Genomic DNA, 23,928 nt, shown 5'->3' with positions numbered 1-23,928 from the left:
GGACATTGCTGCTTCCAGCAAACCTTCAGTCCAAGCAGCAATCAGAAAGAATTCATGGCTTTTGTTTAAATCCATCTTGCTTAGGCCCAGAAAGGGGTTGCCTGGCCTCCTGAGGAAGTTCCAAATGGGTGTTAGGAAATAACACTTTTTCATTGCCAAGAGTCCACAGTATTTCATTTTCTTCCTCTTTTGGTAAAATATACACATAGTAACATAGCAGTGATTAATAATACATGTCTAAAAGTCTTGATGTTCATGTCACAATTAACTTACAGGTTGAAAAATCTTTTAACTGGAATCTCATATGTCTCCAACTCATAATTTTTAGTATTAATTAGACTTAAGAGGCTGAGGAATGGTTGGTGGTTAGCTGGATGTAGAGGGAGAAACACCTTACAGTCAACTAAACACATGTAAAAAAAATAGCCTCATTAGGTATGTCCAGACCACAGGTCACACACAGCCAAATGTCACTGTTAACTAAACTCAGCATAAGCATAAATTATGAGGGTAGTTTTTTGCAACTTTTATTTTTTTCTTTGGTAATTTGACTGCAAAGTAAAAATAAAAAGTGAGTTCTACAAATAGCAGGAACTAGAGAAGTTAGGGTCATTTGAGTTCTAAAAAAAATAATTTGGGATTAGGAAAATTTACTATTTAGGTATCAGTAAAAAAGTAGATGCCTCAAAATTATACATAAAAGTAAAAAATTCTATTTTGTCAAATTGCATACTTGATTAAATAATTCTTCAGATAAATCAGTTTAATATTTTTCTAATATATAATGTAAGACATTAATTAAATGATGCATATGTCCTGTCAGAATTGAAGGGATAAAGATCAGCAGATGAAAACACTTCATTTGATTTTACATTCTATTCCTAGATAAGTACACAACAAGCCTGGTTGGGGTAACGCTTAGAAGACAGAGTGTCATTGTGAAATTGAAGCCAGCCAAAGAAGAAAGAAAACACTGAAACCCTGCTGTTAAACAGGACAGAGAAACCATTCTGTGTGTATTTTTGTATAGTTTTAATGTCTTTAGCACTGTATTGTCAATATGAAATATGCGGTTCCTCTTATCAAACAGTCTAGGACTTCCTGTAAAGTGACTTATATGATGGATGTAAAGAATCCTTCTAACATGTGGAACAAGAACGTGTTAAAGAAGGCTAATATACAGCTAACCTCCAAAGAGATGGAGTAATTGCCAGATTCTCAGTGAAAACCAACAAGGAGGAGGAGTGTAAGGCTGGATCATGTAGAGGAATTGAATCCAGCAACATGACTGCTCTGGCAAGGGATCACATCCGACGTCCTATGTCTTTGTGAGCCAGCTGGAATGCAGGGATACCCTTAGTATACACCTTTAATTGTTCTGTAACTTTAATCCCTCACTCTGGAATATAGACACAACATAACTTTAATCCCTTTGACTGGATTACAAACATGCCTTTAGTACACACACTTGATCCCAAACAAGGACTTCTAGTTGAGGGGTAGACAAAGTGACAAATCAGAAAAAGATTTGACAGGATGAGTCAGTGATAAGATATGCCCAGCTCTCAAGAGAGCAGACAGGAAGTAGAAGCTACTTAAGAGCAGTTAAGAGAGCATGAGTAGGAGACAGACATTAAGAGAGTGAAGGAGACTACAACTTGGTACAGTTTGTCTGAGTTCAGTGCAGGCAGTTCAATGCAGTTCAGTTCCAGGAATAGAGAGGCAATTTTTCCAAGCAGAGCAATTTAGTGAGAAGCCAGCTTGTATCAGTCAGCTTGAAGAAGAGTTTTGAGCCAGAACGGCTAAGTTGAACAAGCCAGCTAGAGTTCAGAAGGAACTAGAAAGGATGAGTTTATTCAACATTAAGTCTTGGAGGTTGAAAACTAGGTCGGGGTTAGCAAAAGTCTGGAAGCTGAAGTCTTCAATGTCTGGGCTTGCAGATGATTAGATTTTAGGGCTTCCAGTTCTATGCCTAGGGATATTTAGATACAAATGCTCTGGGCTCAGCCCAAGCCAGGTAATTAGTAAAGCTTATGTATGGCTCTCATCTCATCCCCATCATCTGGGGAAATAAAAAGAAAAAACACTTAGAGGAGCAGAAGTTTTTATGTTGCAAATGAGTTATCATATGTGGCTTTGCATCTGTAAAAGCAGGCAAGCTGGAAAGCAGCCTATAAATTGTCCAATAAACAAAAAGAAAGAGTCCTAGGAAAAAGCAACACTGGCTCAGAGATGTACTAAAAATGAGTTTAGTTGTTTCCATGTCACAGATAATGAAACTCTATGAAAACTGATTTTCTGAGAGTTTATTCACAGCTGTGAAATGAACATAAACCTGAGTTTATCCCATGAAGCTGATGGTGACACAAGAGGTGGAAATGTTAAGTTTTAACGAAAAGCCTCATAGAGTACACAAGAAGCCCAGAAATACAACAATCTCAACCAAGCCTGCGCTCAAGTCGAACACCTAGTCATATGTGCACACACACACACACACACACACACACACACACACACACACACAAACACACACATACATTTATGCACATTCACACACAGGCACACATATACAGAAAGAGAGGGAGGGGCGCAGACACACGCAGGACATCACAAAGGAGATACCAGTACATGTAATGCAAATTCTTATGACAAATATTAAGCGATGAGGAGTCTGAAAACTGAAGGTAGTATTTTTTAAAGCTCTTTCTAAGATGTATATTTATTTTTAATTGTGTGTATGTGTGAGTGTCTCTGTGCGTAATTGTGCAGGCCAGAATCACAGTGAGCCACCTGGCATGGGTGCTAGGAACAAAACTGTAGTCCTCTTTAAGAGCAGTACAAGCTCTTAATTGAAAAGGCATTTCTCTGTTCCTGAAATATGTAAAAATTTTAATTAAAACTAAACAATAATATAAACAAGGAAAAATATACATGAACTGTGAAAATAGCAGGTGAGTGTAAGTGAAAAACCAAATAAAACTACCTCAAACAAAACAAAATGTACTTATTGAAATTAAAATATGATAAACTGATAAAACAAGATGCTTGAGATGAATATTTAAAAGCATCGAAGGGTGTTAAAGAGGAAAGAAGTACAGAGCATAGATGGAGATGTGAAAGATTATGTGAGAAATACAATGTGTAGAATTTGGTCAAGTAACTCAAATTAATTACAATCAATTGAACAGGAATTAATAATAACTGACTGAAGAGATAGCTCAGAGGTTAATAGTACTTGCTGTACAATCATGAAAATCAGAGTTCAGATAGAATCACCCTAATGACAAGCCTAACACCCCAATATGCCTGTGACCACGATTTTTCTAGGAATAGAGAGAGGAGGACCCCTAGGCCTGGCATTCTTACCATCTGGATGAGGAATAAATGTGAGGCTTGGCTCATTCTGAGACCTTGCTTCAAAGGAACAGAGAGTGTGATGGAAAAGGACATCTAATGACTCTTCTTGTTTCCATACTTGCACATAGATGCATGTGCCTGCACACAGACATGTGCATTAGATTCATAAACAAAGATATATGCACACATACATACTTTAAAACCTAGGCATAATTAAATGTGGGTATAAAATTGGAGATGAAGGTGTTAGACTAAAGGTGTTAATAAGTGCACTTTACATAAGAAGTATGAGGAAAAAGTCAAAAACTAAAATCATAATTTCCAAAATAGTGAAACAAAAGTAAAGTACACACATACCAATATACTCATACAAATATTCATACCATATTGCATGTTCTATATAATACATAGCAAGCCTTATATCATGATAATACATAACCATACAACCAATAATTATTCTAGAGTAAAATGAGATGACATATTCTAATGTGGGTAAATTTTAAGAACAAAGTTGAGTAAAATACAATGTTACCTAATTTTTAAAAGCAAAATAAACTACTGTGTACTTAATATAACACCTGGAAGAACATTACCAATGCATAGGACATATATATATGCATACAATATAGTATATTAGCCATGGTGTGTAACTTTGTGTGCTTTATACTGTTTTCTGCTAGTTTAGAAGCCATGTGTTTCAGTTGCTCTTCAGGTCATGATATCCATAGTGATTCCTGGCCAAGGAAGGAAGACTGTGGGTCTTCCTTTTCAATGAATGCATTTTCTTTGTAACAAAAATATTAAAATATTGACTATTGGGACTGAGGAGACTGCAATTTTGTCCCTAGCAACCACCTGAAAAACTCCAGCTCAAGGAAATATGACACCTCTAATAGAGTATATATGCACAGACATGGTACTCATACCTACAGGGACACACACACACACACACACACACACACACACACACACACACACAGAGAGAGAGAGAGAGAGAGAGAGAGAGAGAGAGAGAGAGAGAAATAGCAAAAACATGAATCTTAAAATAATTGACACTGCCTAAATTCTATTATGCTTAAACATAAGTATTTTGTTTTCTTTCTGTAGTAAAACTCTTACAAATTAGTAGTAACTTTAATTTAGAAAAAAGGAAGGAATGAAAGGTGGAAAGTTTGGGGGCAGACGAAAGATCTTCAGGTGTGTGATGCTTTTGGGATCCCACAAGTAAAACTGAACTGGCAGTGAACAAAGGATTGAATTCAAGCAAATTGTGTACCACAGCCAGGCATATCACAAAGGAGGTAGGCACGTCTCCCAGGGTATCTGAGAATTAAAGGAAAGCCCATGAAGCCATTTCAAGGGCTATTTTAGTCAAGTCTGAGTCACATGGAACTCCTATGGTGATTATGAGGGCGAATGTCATTGAAAGGTTGAAAATAGCTGAGTAAACTAAGTAGTTCAAAGGATATCACACACAAAGACAAGATATCATAACTTAATTTAGTTTACGAATCCAATTCATGTTGAGTACTTTCACACAAAGGTTATCAGCAGAGAAGGGCTAACAAATATATGCTTGGTAAGTACTTTTTGAAAAGTAGCTATCAAGCAGGACATTTCCACTGATGTGGCATTAAATAAGAATCAGGGACACAGACCATGGCACATTTGCAGTGCAGTATACCGTGTGGAGCAGAGCACAGCCTGCAATCTACATGATTGAAGACAGTGTCTGGGAAGGGTTTTGTGCTTGGGTTAATTTATGAATGAGTGACTACATGATTGCACTAATTGATATGTGGAGCAACTCACATTGAACTCAGTTGCTCCACATATCAGCTCATGTGGTATGTGGAGCAAGTGATACAAAAGGGATGAGTAAGAGTTTTCAAGGTTTAAAAGAAACAGTAGAGTCCCAATAGGATGCCTTCCCCTCTGTCCCAGTTTCCTGGTAAGTGAAGGCTTTTGTGGGACATGCCCCTTGGGCTAGTATGCAGATATAAGTGAGTATATACCATTTGATTCTTTCTGCTTCTGGGTTAACTCACTCATTATGATCATTTCTAGCTCAATCCATTTATCCACAAATTTCGGGAATTCCTTGTTTTTAGTAGCTGAGTAGTATTCCATAGTGTATATGTACCACAGTTTCTTTATCCACTCTTCTACTGAGGGACACTTAGGCTGTTTCCATGTTCTGGCTATTATGAATAAGGCTGCTATGAACATGGTTGAGCAAATTTTCTTGTTGTGTGCTGGAGCATCTTCTGGGTATATTCCAAGGAGTGGAATAGCTGGGTCTTGAGGAAGCCCTATTCCCATTTTTCTGAGATAGCACCAGATAGATTTCCAAAGTGGCTGTACTAGTTTGCATTCCCACCAGCAACTAAATGAGAGACGCATGGGAGAACAGCAAAATAAAAGGATCCAGAGGGTCCTAGAAATCTACAAGTAGAACAATATGATAGGCAGATTTGGGACCAGGGGTCCCGCTCAAACTAAGGCACCAGCCAAGGACAATACAGGCGGTAAACTTTAAACCCCTTCCCAGATCTAGCCAATGGTCAGAATATTCTCCACAGTTGAGTGGAGAGTGTGATACGACTTTCTCAGGTACTCTGGTGCCTCACATTTGACCATGTCCCCTGGAGGGGGAGACCTGGTAGCACTCAGAGGAAGGACAGCAAGTAGCCAAGAAGAGACTTGATACCCTATGAGAATATATAGGGGGACGTAATCCCCCTCAAGAACAGTCATAGGGGAGGGGAATAATGGGAAAATGGGGGGGGGGAGGAATGGGAGGATACAAGGGATGGGATAAACATTGAGATGTAACAAGAATAAATTAATAAAAAAAAAAAAAAAAAAAAAGAAAAAAAAGAAAAGAAAAAAAATAAAAGAAACAGTAAGTTTTGAATAGAGTGACAATAACTCAGATGTGGACTAGAGGCAGAAATGAGGGGTTGCAGCTTTAGAAGAAGAACTAAGAGATTTAGAGAGTTCTGTCTCAAGAAGCAGAAGGGTCAGGGTGGGCTGTTTTCATCATGGCTGGTGGCATTAAATTGGATACAGTGTAGGACAGAGGCAGGAAACAGCAAGAAAATCCTGTTATAATACAGTCTGATAAGGTGATCCTGCCAGCAGTCAGAATCAGGAGTAGCATGGACTGTGGCCACAGGGAATATTGTGTTTACTGACTTAAGATTTAGAGAGAATGCATTCTCTAAGGAGTTTATCCAAAAAACCACTGTTTTATGGTGTCTTGATAATACACTAATGTCCTTTAAAATACATTATATAGAGTTTGGGCTATTTCTTGACCACAACACACTGCTCTTAATACACAGTTGTGTTCCCATACACCTCCTTTTTTTTTTAGGAATCACTCAATATGGCCCGATTCAGAGAATCTCTTACCTTCCTAATTCCTTCACAGGATATTTAATCTCTGCTTGCTCTATATTTCCAGAATTTCAGAATGTTATTTCTATTATTGTTTTTACTTAAAAGTGATGTGATATGTTAAATTCATATTATCTCTCGTTAAAGTATTTGGCATACTTCCTTATGCACATGGAAGACAATGATACTAATGCATACCAATATAGAGATAGCTAATTTTGTTTGCATTTTCAAATTATTTCTATAGAAAATTAGAATAAATTTAAAAAATTAAATTAAGACAGTGAAAAAACTACAAGTCATAGTCTATAGTTTTGTGTTGGTATATACTAATAATGTTACCATATATAGTTTCAGTTTCTATATATCTATATTCAGTATCTGAATAAATTTAATTTGGGTTTCAAGAGATATATGTACAATAATATTGCTCTTGTTTGCAATGGCACCCATAAATCAGAACAGGGAGTGAAAATTTAAAAAATATTAAATAGGAATGAAAAACTAGAAAAATAAAATTGAGACACTGTTAAAAGCAACAATAAGAAAGCTTGACTGCTTCAATCCATTTGTCCACAAATTTCGGAAATTCCTTGTTTTTAATAGCTGAGTAGTATTCCATAGTGTAAATGTACCACAGTTTCTTTATCCATTCTTTTACTGAGGGACACTTAGGCTGTTTCCAGATTCTGGCTATTATGAATAAGGCTGCTTCGAACATAATGAGTGAGTTAACCCAGAAGCAGAAATACTCAAATGGTATATACTCACTTATATCTGGACACTAGCCCAAGGGGCATGTCCCATGAAAGTCTTCACTTACCAGGAAAGTGGGGCAGAGGGGAGGACATCCTATTGGGACTCTAGGTGAGAGAAGCAAGGGAGAATGGGGAAATAGGAGATCCAGAGGCTCTTAGAAACGTACAAGAAGAACATTATGATGGGCAGATCTGGGCACAGGAGTCTTGCTCAAACTATGGCACCAGTCAAGGACAATACATGCAGTAAACTTCGAACCCCTACCCAGATCTAGCCTGGACAGGACATTCTCCACAATTGAGTGGAGAGTGGGGTCTGACTTTCATATGAACTCTGGTGCCCCATATTGGACCACATCTCCTGGGGGTCTGCTGGCACTCAGAGGAAGGATAGCAGGCTACCAAGAAGAGACTTGATACCCTGTGAGCATATACAGGGGGAGGAAGTCCCCCTCAGTCACAGTCATAGGGGAGGGGAGTAAGGGGAAAATGGGCGGGAAGGAGGAATGGAAGGATACAAGGGATGGGATAACAATTGAGATGTAAAATGAATAAATTAATAAAATATATTAAAAAAGAAAAAACCAATTGAGTTGTAATCTGAATAAATTAATAAAACTTAAAAAAGTTAAAAAAAAAAAAAAAGAAAGCTTGACTAGCAAGGTCATAATACAGAGGTCAGACTTCACTACATACCAAGACCTCATCTCAAGTAAAACAAATAGAGACAGTACTGGAATGATAAATAGGATGCTGTTTGGTACTCCTAAATTAGGAGAGAGGGAGAGAGAGACAGAGAGAGAGACAGAGAGAGAGACAGACAGAGAGAGAGAGAGAGAGAGAGAGAGAGAGAGAGAGAGAGAGAGAGAGCGCCAAACTGTACAAACATCTTTCCTCTGAATCTCCATGCTTCCTTGGTATCATGCCAATGAAAGATGCAGAAGAATCATTTGGCCCTATTTGGCTTCTGGATATTGAGGACATGTGTGTGAGATCAGAGTTAGAGGGTGATTTCCATGAATCCATTCCATTCCCTCTGGCAGTAATGTCCAATTCTCAATTGCTTGAGCCAGAACTGAGTTCTTGTAAGTCATCTATCAAAACCAGAATCTGGCTGATAACATTGACTTCTGCTAAGACGCCTTTCATGAAATAACAACTTTACCCACATCATAATCGCAGTGCTGGAAGGAAATTGACATGATTTAAATCACAACCCCTCAGTGTTTCCTATTCAGATTCTTTATTTTCCTCAATGAGCGAAAATACAATAGTGGCAACATAATGCCAACTCCCACCCTCAAAAATCTAGAATGGTTTTGATTTCATCGCGCTCAGGTTGGATGTTCTGATCCCTGCTTTAGTGTTCAACCAACTGCCTTGTCTCAGCTTGTCACCACAATGAAGGTAAGTTAGAATATCAGTTATAGAAATAGAGTGTGCATATGGAAGTTCTTGCTGAAAAACTGCTGTTCAGCTAATTGTATCATATGTCACCCATGAAATTAAACTTAAGCATTTGCTTCCTTTAATGAAGAGCCATTTGTACCTCCTCCGGAGGGAACCCCTGCAGAAGAAGCAGTTTATTTCTTTTGTAGGGTCTACTGTCCAGCAAGGGATGCAAGATCATGCCGGTGTATGGTTACCCCAATTACATAGCATTATTGTCAGATTCCCAATGTCATACTAAATCACATTTTCACTTTCAAATTACCTTAAATTTTATATCAAAGGAAATCAAGGACTTACAGAATTATCTCTTATTATTAGTTATGTGGTTAGGCGTGCAAAACTTCCAATTAATTTCATAATTGTCCTTTGCAATATTTTTATCTGAAATACTGTCAGTGAGGAGAAATGGACATTCAAAGTTTGAACTGAGAACTCTACTTTTTATACATTCTACTGAAGCTCGTTAGAAAAAAAGAGTGGTAGACCTTATTCTGAGGTAATACCTTTTGGAAACTGTATTATAGGGTTATGGATATCTAAGGAAACAGTTATACAATTATTCATGAATTGGTTTCATATTAATTAGATTACAGATGCCTAAACTATAGCCTTAATTATTGATATTATAATTGAAAAAAGAGGGGCTTGAGGAGCATTGTGAAAAAGCTTAAGCATTTATCTTCCTCTTTCATATGACAGATAAATTGTGTATCTCCAAGTATCTTCACAATGAACAAACCTATAAAGAAACAAAATAACACTTTTCAAAAGTAAGAGAGTCCTCAAATATTGGGAACACCCTAGGATACCAGAGCTTATGATGCTCTTGTCTATTCGGTACAATGGCTGATGCTTTTCTGTAGCCCACTCATACCTTCTTACACTTTAATTGCACTCTAGATCACTTGTGTAAGCAATACAGTATAAAGGTTTTATAGAAGCTGTAACACTTTACTGTTTAGGGAGCAATGATGAGAAAATCTATGCAAGTGTATGGTGTAGAGCTGCAATGCTTCTCTGAATATTTTGGTCCAAGGTAGGATGAATTCTCAGAACTCACAAGTACAGATAGCCCACTTCACCTATATTTAAGCATGTATGTGACCATCTAAAATATTTCTGAACATGGAAATTTATGAGTAGTTGGAAATTACCCTTTTTATTGTATTTATAAAGAAAAAGAACTTTCTTTTACATGCTAACAAAAACATGATAATATGAGCGCTTTAATGCAGATCAAAAGTCCATTATATAGCATGCACACATTGCATATGACCTCTCAAGTATAATCTACATGCACCTGTTGGTGTATTAGTGGGCATTGTATGAAATTAGAGAATACTCAGAAGTCAAGAATTGCATTTTATCAATTTTTACATTAAATTCAAACGCCACTTCAAAATTGTTTGACCATAAAGTATAATTGGTATCTATTAACTACAATGATCTGTAACTTGATAAATTTTAAATAAGAGACCAAAAAGCAATTTAGGACAAATACTGAAGTTCAGTTTTCAAAAGGATGTAAAACACGTAAGGGAAGTCAGCATCACAGTACTGCCATTTCTAATTTGATCTTTCTTGTGTTTTGGTGTGATATTAATAAACAGTACCTAGCAGATAGTTATAATATGAAATTTACTCCAATTGTGAGGTCAATAACACCATGACATTATTCAGAACTACTTTATTTATTGAAAATATATAATATTTGTAAAGGAAGATTCTCATATATGTACAAGAATAACATTTTATTTCTTAAAGTTTTTTTCAGCGATGTAAGCAGACAAAAGTTAGAGCTTGTTCAGAAGAGAAGGCGAACAACAGGCTCACTAATAGAATATTAAACAGACGTCCAAAGAGAAGAAGAAGTTGGCCTTGGTCATAGGGGTGTGTGAGGCTAGATAAAATATTCCACACCTATGGTTAAAAACAATGTTACTTAAGTGACCTCCAAAATTCCACCAGAGAACTACAGCTGATAAACACCTTCAGCAAATTGGCTGGATACAAAATTAACTCAAAAAAGTCAGTAGCCTTCCTATGTATAAATGACAAATATGCGGAGGAGGAAATTAAGAAAGCTACACCCTTCACGATAGCCACAAGCAATATAAAATATCTAGGATTAACTCTACCCAAGCAGGTGAAGGATTTGTTTGAAGAAAAAAAAAACTTTAAAACTCTGAAGAAAGAGATTGAAAATGACATCAGAAGATGGAAGGACGTCCCTCATTCAAGGATCAAGAGAATTAACATAGTAAAAATGGCCATCTTACCAAAAGCAACTTACAGATTCAATGTAATCCCTATCAAAATACCTACACAATTTTTTAATGACATTGAAAGATCAATTCTCAACTTCATACGGAAAAACAAAAGACCCAGAATAGCAAAAACAATCTTGTACAATAAAAGATCCTCTAGAGGAATCTCCATTGCTGATCTCAAGGTATACTATAGAGCAACAGTAATTAAAACTGCATGGTACTGGCACAGCAATAGGCCAGTGGATCAATAGAATAGAATTGAAGACCCAGAAATGAATCCACACACATATGATCACTTGACTTTTGACAAAGAAGCCAAATCTATTCAATGGAAAAAGGATAGCATCTTCAACAAATAGTGCTGGTCGAACTGGATGTCTACGTGTGAAAAAAATGCAATTGGACCCATATTTGTCACATTGTACAAAATTCAAGTCCAAGTGGATCAAAGACTTCAACATAAAACTACCTAACCCACTGTCTAACTCAAAGCATACGCTCAGCAAATAACTTGTAAACAAAGGAATAAGACACAGCTCTTTTGAGTGTGATGTGTGATTTCTCACTGGGTCCACATGTGTGGAGACTGCCAATGTTAGCCCTTGTTTTATTTGACTCAGTCTTGAATATCCTCAGACCTAAAGCAACAATTGTCTTTTATGCAAGACAAGATTGACTAATATCCTTTCAAACCTGTTCTGTGAAATATCCAAAAAGCAGAACTTTCATGTCTATCTTACTGCCCTCACGTTGCTCCCCAACATGCTCTTTACTATAAAAAAATATTACCAGAGTGGATCCATCTCCACATTTACTTGGCTTTTGACTCCCTGATCTCTGAGATGAAGCCACAACAACCTTAGGAAAAGTTAAGCTGTGAAATAGCATTTTCCTTCTGACATAGTTCAGGACAAGGTGCTTATGGCTCCTGAGAAAATGGTAGCCTTAAATGAATTACAACACAGCTTTCTGCATGTACTTGATGTTCCAACCCCATGACTTAGCTTATGAGGCATGGTATATCTTAAAAGAATTAAACTCTGAAGTCAGAACTTTTGTCTAGGCAAAGCTGACATTTGAGAAAAAATATCTGTACATGACCTTCATTTTATTATGTTAGTGTTAGAAAAATCAGATTGCTCACTGACCCACAACAAATCATGTTGGCACCTGGTAGCACACTAAAAATGTTAGAATCTTAATCTTCACACTTTTAGGAGAGACAGTTCTGGTTATTGATCACCACAGATATCACACACATTGAAAGTCATCCTGTGAAGAATAGCATAGTCATAAAGAAGAGCTTGCCATAAGTTCAACAGAAATGCAAAAACACAGCAATCATCCTACATATCTCTGAAAAAATGTCATGTAGTAGAGCAGAGGTGTGGCCGCATATGGACAGGGGAAAGTTAGCACTGGAGCCAATACCTTAAGAACTTGAGCAAATACAAATCCCTTTCTTTAATTCCTAGAACCACCTTACCTCTGTTATACCAGTTTCTTTTAACATGGGGCAGGACTCATATTTCTTAAAAAAATTAAAATTCATACTTTTCCAACAGACAACAATGTACCTTCTATTGTAACCAAGAAATGCATGTTAAATCATGGGGTAGCTTCCTGGAGTACGGCGGTCAAAACCTGAGTTGAATGTTAAGGATGGATTTCCTGACTTAATGATGAGGTTGAGCATCCTATGTGCCCATAGAGGAGAGTTGATTAAAAATAATTCATTAGAGCTGAAGGATGAGCTGTGGAAAAAGAAGAGAAGTAGAAACAGACACTATGAGGAAGGGGAAGGGAAAGATTGAAGAAAGAAATCTGGAAAAACATCCCTGAAAGGTTTAAATAAAGCATTCAGGGAGTGCAAGCAGAAAGCTGAAACTACCAAGGAAAGTCTTGAGGACACAGAAACGAAAGGTCGAGTCAGCAAAAGAGGATGAAGGAGTCAGGATGACAAAGGCAAATGAGGGCACCAAGAAATATAAATGATCACTTAAAATATTGGACATTTATTCATATTTTGGCATGGCAATTATCTAGCAAAGCTGAAATTACTGTATTCCTCTGTGATTCACCATAATAGGTTTAGCCAGGTGCATTATGTGCAAGCATTCTCTTTTAGGAGTAAAATAAGACAATCATGGATCTGGATGTGAATTTAAGAAACAGGAATAAGTGAAAGCCCTCCCAGCGATATTTACGTAGTGGTCCAATCAAAATTGCATAAATTACTGAATTCGATTGCCAGGGAAAAGGGGTTAAATTTAATACAGCTAGACAGCTAAGCAGCTGCTTTTATGATTTAAATAAAAGCAAGCTGAACCCTTGCTGTCAGCTCAGTGATATATGACTTGTTATGGGATGTTTCCAACCTTCACTTCCATATGGCCGCCTACACATTAGGTAATGCTCCCTGCCTCCAGTACAACCTACTTTCCAGAAAACATCTGGATCCCATCCCTGCCCTATTAGCTACAACAATGCCTCCAATGAACACAAGTGATTCATAGGGCAGCATTCTTCACTCCAGGATCAAATTAGGGAATCTCATTGATAATTTCATCATGTTTATACCAAAGATATTATATGCAAACATGTAATAAATTCATTCCATAAATTTTCTTTACATACTGATGATACTCATATAGATAGTATATTCTAGATTAATTAACAGTTAGAAGTAATATATATGTATATATTATGCATGATTATGTATGTATGATATGTATCTGTAAATTCCTGAGTGCATTTTCTGTCTTGCTTCTTTCCCAATACCCTGTGATAGACAGATCTCTTCATCTACACAATACCTTTATCCTTCCTAAAGTGATAATCTTCTGAAAAGTAGGATCTTTTGTAGAGGAGACAAAGAGAGCTTTGTTTTACACACACACACACACACACACACACACACACACACACACACACACACACCAACTGATACTCTTTTAGTATTTAAAGTTTCATATGTAGTAATGCATGGGAAACTGAATATGTACTATAAGATATTTGTTTTGGACTTGAAGGTATCTTGAAACCCTATGAGGCAAGCTCTCATCTTATAATTAGGCACTTCCTTCAGGAGTATCTGAGCTCTGCTAGATACTATTTGGTAAATGTTATGAGGAAATCTCTTCTCATACTTCGTGCTGGGCCTGTCATTGTCACTTTTGCAATACCCAACAGTAATTAAAGTGCAAACTGTATTTCCACTGTATTTCAATAATCCCAAATTAATGTTGCGACTTTGAAATTTTGCATAAGGACATTTTAAGAAGTACTTATATGTATAAATGAACTCTAAAACAAATTTTATTCTCCCCATCTGAAGATGTCAATGATGAAGAAGGAAGGAAGACATTTATAAAACAAAGCCAATCCGGACCTGGCCTCAGCAGTTCGAAATTTTTCCTTTGGGAATGGTGTGGGGGGGGGGGGGGGGGCGGAGGGCAGGAAGCGCTCACATCTCCCTCTGTAGAACAGAACCAAGCCTTTGCAATTTCTGCTTATTTCTGTATTAAATTCATACTGAAATTTATAAAGTTCATTGAAAAAGTCTGCTCTGGTGGAAAATCTATATGCAGTTTTTCAGGCCTGAACTGAGGCAATTACAAAGACTTTAGCTGCAAGTCTCAAATGCAAGTGCCCTTCCTTATGCCTGATCTGGGACACTGCTAATGCCTGGCTGATTGTGAAGAGATATCCACGAAGTGGCAGGCCCTGTCTTTTACAGGGCTCTTTTTTTTTCCTACTTATTTTTTATTAATTTATTCTTGTTAGATCTCAATGTTTATCCCATCCCTTGTGTCCTCCCATTCTTCCCTCCCTCCCATTTTCCCATTATTCCCCTCCCCTATGACTGTTCCTGAGGGGGATTACCTCCCCCTGTATCTGCTCATGGGTATCAAGTCTCTTCTTGGCAACCTGCTGTCCTTCCTCTGAGTGCCACCAGGTCTCCCCCTCCAGGGGACATGGTCAAATGTGAGGCACCAGAGTACGTGAGAAAGTCATATCCCACTCTCCACTCAACTGTGGAGAATGTTCTGACCATTGGCTGGTCAGGGTTGATCTGGGCAGGGATTACACATTTACATTCCACATCTGAGAAGCTTAGTCCCTGAAGCTCGCATTAGGATGGCTTGGGCAGAAACCTGTTCCTGTTGTCAGCAGGGGGGAATCTTGGGAAACAGATCTGGGTGTGAATCCACACCAATACTGCTTACTTCTAGCTCTTTGCCTCTGTACCCCTGATCAAACTGTAGATCTGTGAGGCTCTACTATGGCCTTGACCAAAGGGTGTTGGAAGCAGGGGAGGAATGATAGCAAGCCTTAACTGTAAGCTCTCAGGAGGCAGAGGCACCTGGCTGTTTGTTGGTATGAGGCCTTTGTGATCTACATAGTAAGTTCCAGGATGTCTGAGTTGCATAATGAGACCCTGTCTCCAAAACAGCAAACAATAACAAGAGATATGAAATGTCTTCTTTTTTTTTTTTTTTTTTTTTTTTTTTAGATAGGGTTTCTCTGTCCTGGACTCACATTGTAGACCAGGCTGGCCTCGAACTCACAGAGATCCTCTTGCCTCTGCCTCCAGAAGCTGGGATTAAAGGCTCTGAGATATGAAACTTCTACTCTCCATATATCACTTGTTTGACAATTCAAACCTCTAAGTAGGATAGTTTGGTTAACTCTGCTTCTCTGTCTCTGCCTGGTTGATGCTAGTGACAAATCAGTGTATATGCTGTTTGTCTTCAACCTGTCCCATTATTCTGAGGCATAATTCATACTGAGATCTATGAGATCATGATCTTTCTTTGAATAATATTTGTATCCTGCATTAGATTTTTATGAGGCAGTTTGTTCAGACAAAAATATCTTCTTAAATGCCTCAACATATGCACACATTTCTATGAGTCTTTTGTTAACAGTTTATCACAATAAACAGCCTAGTCACTCGGTACGCATATTCCACTAAGGCAAGCAGTTTCGATTGGAGGTGGTCAGACTCAGGTTGCAATCTGGATCTCCTAGACGTGCCTAAATTATCTATGAGGATAATGTTCCCTGCCTTCCAAGTTCCAGTGAGGGTTAAATGAAAGGTGATCTTTCCACACATATTTCTCCTCTTTGCACCATGCTTCTTGTCATGTGGAAGTGGTTAAAATCTATGCAACTTTGTGGCTCAAGTACAACATGATAAAGTACCCAAAGCAGTACCAATATGACAATCAAAACCAGTGCATGAGAAATGTATGTTTTTATTGCTGACTCAGGAAAATTCCAAATGGTATTACAGAAAAATATAATATTTTAAAATATTCCTTTTTTTTTATACGCTTCTTCTCCAAGTGTAATATTTGTGATATAATGACATCATCAACCAGTCAATCTTTTTGTTTTTTCTTTGTTGATTGGTTCATTTGAGCTAGAGTCTCATGCATCCATGGCTGGCCTAGAACTTGCTGTGTAGACCAGAGCTCTGCCTGCCTCTGTCTCCTGTGTGCTAAGATTAAAGACTTACACCATCAGGTCAAATTCAGCTGAGAGAGCATGTTTGCTTTTTTGTGTGTGTTGAACTTATTTCTAAGTAATTTTTAAAAACTATCTGTTGAATGCTTACTTGTTTTTCCTTCACTCATCCAACAGATCTAACTGAGAGCAAGCCCTCCTTTCCCATCTTCACCACAGCCATTTGTTCACTCTGTGCAGAAGTGGCCCTGGAAGCTGCCTGGCCAATTCCACCTGTTTCTTGCAATGGCAATGAGGGTGTCAGGAATGCCATATGTCCTTGGAGAACTAGTAGCATGGAGGCACACTGCCTTTCTCTGGTTCACAGATCCTGGATGTAACTGCTACTCAAGTGTCATCACTTTGCTCACTTCTCCCACTTTCCTCATTGAACTTGCTCTGGTAGCCACTGTATCTGAAACATACGTCAACATATCGGAATATTGGAGGAATACACACGTGAGTCTCTCCTTCCAACTGAATTGATTAATAAGATGTTTGCAGAGGATTCTAGAGTGAGCAGCTAATTAATGGCAGTGCCTTTGATGAAGAAAAAGCTTTTGCTTGTCACGTGGAGTGTCAGTGCTAAACTTGGAAGCACGGGGCTCAGCTCTGAAGGGAATCTATCTGCTAACACGTAGAGGCCAAGAGGAGAAATGTTTACCTGATGAAATTGCTTCCATAACAAACTAGCACTTCAGTAACTCATGGAATCATTGCAGTGACACTAATATTTAAGGTTAAACATGTAAGCCACAAATGCAAATTACTAAGAATTTCATCTGGTCCAGTCTTTCACATAATGTTTGTGGAGAGTGTGGAGATAAGTGTTTTGGAGGCCCACAGGGAGTGGCAAGTAAAGTGTCAGTGGCACCTAAGACTCCTCGAACGGACCTGAGCCACCGTACACAATGTTTATCTACTAGGGACTCCTAGCACAGTGGTGAAGTCTCAAAATGGATGCAAAGTTGGATAGTGACTGCTTCTACCTTCTTTATGGAAATTTTGTAAGATGGCCTTGGCCCCTCATATCTCCCACATTTCCTCATAACTATAGCAACCCAATGGATTGCTATTGGTGCTTGAGAGTTTGGCTTTGCTTATTATGGGTGTGTGGTATTTTCTGTTTTTGTGATTTTTTTTTTTTACTGCTTTCGTAGTTTTTAATTAATTTTTAATTTTTACAAATACATTTATTTTATGACACATATATACAATAAACTACCTACAGCAAGAAGAACTGCAAAACAATGAGGAATTATATAAATATTACATTCTTAGTGTTTTGGCTATTTGTACATGACAGCTTTGAAGAAAACATCTTTCCTATCTTGGTGTGTCTAAAATTCTGAATGTATTCAGTATCTATCATAGCTCATCATTATCAACTTAAAACATCCATCTAGACATAAGAACATCTTAACTCTCAAACTATGGCACCAACCAAGGGCAATACAGGCCGTAAACTTCAAACCCCTACCCAGATCTAGCCAATGGACAGAACATTCTCCACAGTTGAGTGGAGAGTGGGGTCTGACTTTCACATGAACTCTGGTGCCTCATATTTGACCATGTCCCCTGGAAGGGGAGGCCTGGTGGCACTCAGAGGAAGGACAGCAGGCTACCAAGAAGAGACTTGATACCCTATGAGCATATACAGGGGGAGGAAGTCCCCCTCAGTCACAGTCATAGGGGAGGGGAGCAAGGGGAAAATGGGAGGGAGCGAGGAATGGGAGGATACAAGGGATGGGATAACCATTGAGATGTAATATGAATAAATTAATAAGATAAAATTAAAAAAAACATTTTAAATCCCTAAACAACTAAGCTAAAGAATAAAACTAAACTATGTGGTCTTCACCCCATCAGAGACTTGAGAAGGAATAAAATTAATTACCTGTGTATACAGGGGTTGCAGGTTACCAGCTTCTCAAATGAAAAGACTACAGAGACAGTTTGCTACCTGAGCAGTCACCCATTGTATATAGATGCAGAATACATTTAATTTTAGATACAGTAGTATAGAATGCAAATTTGAGATTATTCTTCACATACATTATGTATATTCCTACTCTAACATGCAGTATTGTACCCAAATAACTCAATTATAATATAAGGTTTACTTCTAATACTTTGAAAATGTTATTGCAGACTGCTTAGGATAAATAAGTTATACAAGTTGTTAGTTGATCAAATCATGGTCATATCATTTACTAGTCTATTTATATCATAAGAATATACATCTTAGGTGCAACAGTTAGATAGATTCTATAGAAAGATAGGGTCAAATCATTAGATAAGGCCTTCAAAAACCTCATAGACATACAGAATATGGCATTAAAATGTTTTTATTATTTTAAAGATTCAGTGACAATTAGACAGTTTAACTCCTGGCAACACCCAGTCTACCTCAAAGAGGATGATGTGCATCAGAGAACCTCCTTATGGAGATGGCTTTAAATGTGGCAAACAAGCCCTTGGACAAAATGTCTTCCTTTCTACCACTGACAGAAATCTCGTAAAAAAGGCAAGCTTGGATGGAGAACGAATAAGAATTCTAAGAGAAAATTCAAATATTTAAGGAAGGAAAAAACTATCAAATGTTTCTGAGAGCATTCCTTATTTGTTCAAGCATTATTAAATATGTCTATCTTATTAAAATGCAGAGAATGAATTGCGTACATGTGTGTGCACTTGCAATTTCAGAACTAGTGAGTCCAGGCTGATAATCTGGTTACATCGTGAGAACTTATCTCAAGAAGCCAGGTGATAAAGAAAATAAAACATGATATAAAATAAAAATAAAACTTAAGGTTTTTTCCTGTGCTTCAGGTGTGTTAGGATATACAGGACAAGTACGGTATCTGGGTTTTGGCGGTGCCATATTGCTCTGGGTTTGTTGAGTGTGTTCTCATAACTCCTCTGACCATCTGGTTGTCCCTGGTGAGTGGGTTGGTGCTCCTCTCCTTCTACTAGGGGAACGGTCTAGTTAGAAGGTGGCCTCTTCATTATCCTTGACACCTACACTATCTAGAGTCACTGTTGTATCATCTCAGGAGCCTACCCTGTCGTAGGTCTCCAGATTGTCTCGGAGATGCCACACCGCTGGTTTCTCTTCTCTCTGCAAGCTCTCTGTCCTCCCAAGGCCTCTCCCTGCATCTGATCCCCACTCTCATTTCTCTTCACACTCACTCTCCTACCCTGTTCCCTCCCCTGGAGGTCCCTGGTAGTCCTGATGGCTGAAGCCTCTGGTAGTCACTTACAGATGTCACCTCTGAGATTTCAGCAAAGCTGTGGACAGGGGAACTGGTGCACAGAAGGCATTTTCTCAGAAAATTGAGAATAGCTCTATCTCAGAACTCAGCTATGCCATTTCTGGCCATATACCCAAAAGATGCTCTACCATAAAACAAGGTGATTTGCCCAACTATGTTCATATCAGCTTTGTGTGTAATATCCAGAAACTGGAAATAACATAGATGTCCCTCAACTGAAGAATAGATAAAGAAAATATGGCACATTTTCACAATAGACTACTAGCCACTGAAAACAAGAAAATCATCAACATTTCCGGCAAATGGCTGGAACTAAAAAATATCCTGAGTAAGAAAATGCAGTCCCAGAAACACACACATGGTGTGTACTCACTTTTAATCAGATATTAGCCATATAGTACAGGATAGCAATACTACAATTCACAGACTCAAAGAAGATAACTAACAAGGAGGACCCAAGGGAGGATATAGAAATCTCACTCGGAAGGGGAAGTAGAGTAGACAGGACAAGCTGTTGAAGTGAAAGAACAGGGTAGGAGAGTGAGTGTGAAAAGAAATGAGAGTGGGGATCAGATGCAGGGAGAGGCCTTGGGAGGACAGAAGGCTTGCAGAGAGAAGAGAAACCAGCGATGCGGCATCTCTGAGACAATCTGGAGACCTATGACAGGGTAGGCTCCTGAAATGATATGGCAGTGACTCTAGCTAGTAGTAGGTGTCAAGAAAAATGAAGAGGCCACCTTCTAACTAGACCATTCCCCTCATAGAAGGAGGGGAGCACCAACCCACTCACAAATACTTTGACTCCAAATTTACCCTGTCTACATGATTTGCAGGGAAAAAGATAGAGCAGATACTGAAGGAATGTCCAAGCAATGCCTGGCCAACCTGAGATTCACCTCAGAGGAGAGAGCCAACCCCTGACACTATTAACGATGCTCTGCTATGCTAGCAGATAGGGGCCTAGCATAGCTTTCCTCTGAGAGACTCCACCCAGTAGTGGATCAAAACTTATCCTAAGAATCATAGCAAAACATTGGGCAGAGTGCTAGGAGTCTTGTGTAAGAGCAGAAGTAAGAATAGAAGGACTCAGAGAGGACAGGAGCTCTACAAGAAGACCAGCAGAGCCAACTAACCTGTGGGGGAGGGGCAGAAGAGGTTATAGAGACTGATGCACAAAACAAAGACCATGCCTAGACTTGACCTCGGTCCCTTACATAGTCAATGGGTAGCTTGGTCTCAATCCTCACCTAGAAGGCAGTGAGGGGGCTGTCTCTGACATGGACTCTGTTGCATGCTTTTTATCACTTCCCCTCACCAAGTACAAAAGAAAAAGGTGTGCTAAGTACTGATGGGTCATGATGAGTTGGTTTTAGTTGGTCGGGGGTGAGGGGCCATTCCCCTCATCTGAGAAGCATGAGAGCTAGGAAAGGGAAAAGAGAAAAGGAGAATAGGAAAGGGAAGAAAAAAGAGAGGGATCTGCAGTTGGGGTATAAAGTCAATTAATTAATTAATTAAACAAATCAAATAAATGCACGGGGTAAATGAATACATTTACAGTGCCAATCAAAGCCTGGTGTATGATTGCTTGCTTGGCTGTACATTAAAAAACTATACCATTAGGGTTTGGAGCAATTGTTCAGTTGGTTAAATAACAGATGTACAAGAATGAAGAGCAGAGTTAGGATTCCTGGAAAGCACATGAAAAGCCAGGCATGGCTGATTGATTTTAGTCCCAAACATGGTACAGAAACTGGTCTATGAGCATCAGGGTTACTGAGTGACCCTGATTTAAAAGAGGAAAGTGTAAAGTAATTAAGAAAAACATCTGATGACTGATGTCATACTTTGCCATACTTGGCTGGCACAGAATGAAGAAAGAGGGGGAACAGGGGAGTTTTCTCAATAGTTACAGACATTATACAGTTGTGATGGTAATAAAGCAGTTATAATGTGTTCAGTGGCACTATTCTGTATACTTAAGATGTTTGGTATATATTCTAAAATTGCATTTCTCTTTTTAATTAAACATTTTTATTTTTACATATCCATTTATATTATTACATATATACATACACACATACACACATACATATACATATGTGTGTATGTGTGTATGTATGTATACAATAAACTACCTATAGCAAGAAGAACCATGAAAAAATCAGGAATTATATAAATGTTACAATCTTAGTGTTTTGGCAATTTTATTTGACAGCTTTGAAGAAAACATCTTTCCTATCTTGGAAATTCTGAATGTAAGCTTTATCTATCATATCTCATCATTATCAAGCTAAACAACTAAGCTCAATTGTAAAACTTAACTATCTGATCTTCAACCCCACAAGGGACTTGAGAAGGAATAAAATTGATTACTTAAGTATATCTGGAGTGCAGGTGAGCAGCTTCCCAAATAAGAAGATGACAGAGACAGTTTGCTACCTAAGCTGTCACGCAAAACTCTATATAACATTGGAGTGCCATCTCTAGCCCAATATATGACAGACATGTTTGTGAGGCAGAGAATTGCATTTCAACTGTCTAAAATAAATTCATTTTATCTAGACTTTGCCACAATTACTAATGAAACAGAAACCAGACACAGTGTCTCACAAACTGTAGTCCCAGCACTGGAAAGGCTAAGTAAGGAGGATTCTGAGATCAAGGCCAATATGTCTTCATATGAGACTCTATTCCACTAATAAAGGTAAAAATAACAAAGAGAAAGGGCTTGTATAATAAAGTGTTATAGCAAAGAATAGTGCCCATCAGAAAACAGAGAGGAAGATTTACAAATTAAAAACAGAAATATACTGCCCAGGAAGTCCTGGTTGCCTAGACTGGAGGATCTACAGTATCCACTATTGGTTATCAGTGGCCAGAGAGGTAGAAAAAAGATTTACAGAGGTCAGGAAGTACAATTTGCAGAGTTTAGTACATGCAGGGTAGAAGTAAATGAAGGACAAAAAAATGGGTATAGAAGTTGATAAACAGTTAACAAACCACAGAGTATACTGCCACCATATACAGTTAGAGACATTTCAAAGGATTACTGACAAAACATACTATGAGGATCATAAACCACGTGACAAAAAGGAGAGGTCAAAATAAATCTTTAATTTTATCATAACTGCAAAGTTCTGGAAAGAGGATTAAATTAAATCCATCTATCCACGGGTCTTTTTCTATCACTGAAAGACACATTTTACTCAAGTAAAGCATAACTGGAATCATCCCGTTTGAGAGCTTTTGCAATCCTCAAAGGAGACAGAGTTGATTCATTGCCATTCCTAAAACTTTATTTTGTCCGAACATCTATTTCTCCCAATGGTAAATTTTTCTCAAATCTTCCTCAACTTTCTTACACAGTAAGGGTCCAAAACCATCACTACTGGGTTTCTCATCAATCATGCCTACACACAAACTATTTCCAAAGTTTGACACAGAATCATATCTTACATAAATAATAGCACTTAACAATGTACTCTCACTTATAAAGAGCATATGGGTTTTTGTTGTTTTCTTTTTCCTTCTTGTACCATAAACTCCTGAAGAAATGGTCTATGACAAGCGTTAGTAAATATTCTATGCAAAGGACCAGATAATAAATATGCTGACTTCTATTGCAGCTTCTCGACTATTCCATAGTAGTATATAGATGCAGGCTAAGGCAATCCATGAATTAATGAGAGCAGTTGTGGCCCAGGAACCACTCCTGTTTAGGAAACCTTGAACTTCATGTCACTGGTGTCCCAAAATATCACACTGGTCATTTTTGTAAGATTCACACATAAAAAAATTCTTAGTTAACAAGTTGCTGAAATCCAGTTTATGACATAAACATTATGTTCTGGACCCTGTTTTTTTTTTTCCATCTTCATCTGTTCTATCCTTCACACTCTTATC

At 38.0% G+C, this 23,928-nt stretch overlaps 1 protein-coding gene across 1 annotated transcript in view; it reads right to left on the bottom strand.

Moving 5' to 3' along the window:
* Agmo (alkylglycerol monooxygenase) overlaps nt 1-23,928 on the bottom strand; it is a 305,943-nt gene that overhangs the window by 11,384 nt on the left and 270,631 nt on the right. The window lies entirely within an intron of this gene.

This window comes from Acomys russatus, chromosome 1 (genome assembly GCF_903995435.1).
Source record: "Acomys russatus chromosome 1, mAcoRus1.1, whole genome shotgun sequence".
NCBI classification, from domain to species: Eukaryota; Metazoa; Chordata; class Mammalia; order Rodentia; family Muridae; genus Acomys; species Acomys russatus.
The sequence above is the reverse complement of the archived record's forward strand: the minus strand, read 5'-3'. Positions and strand labels throughout refer to the sequence as shown.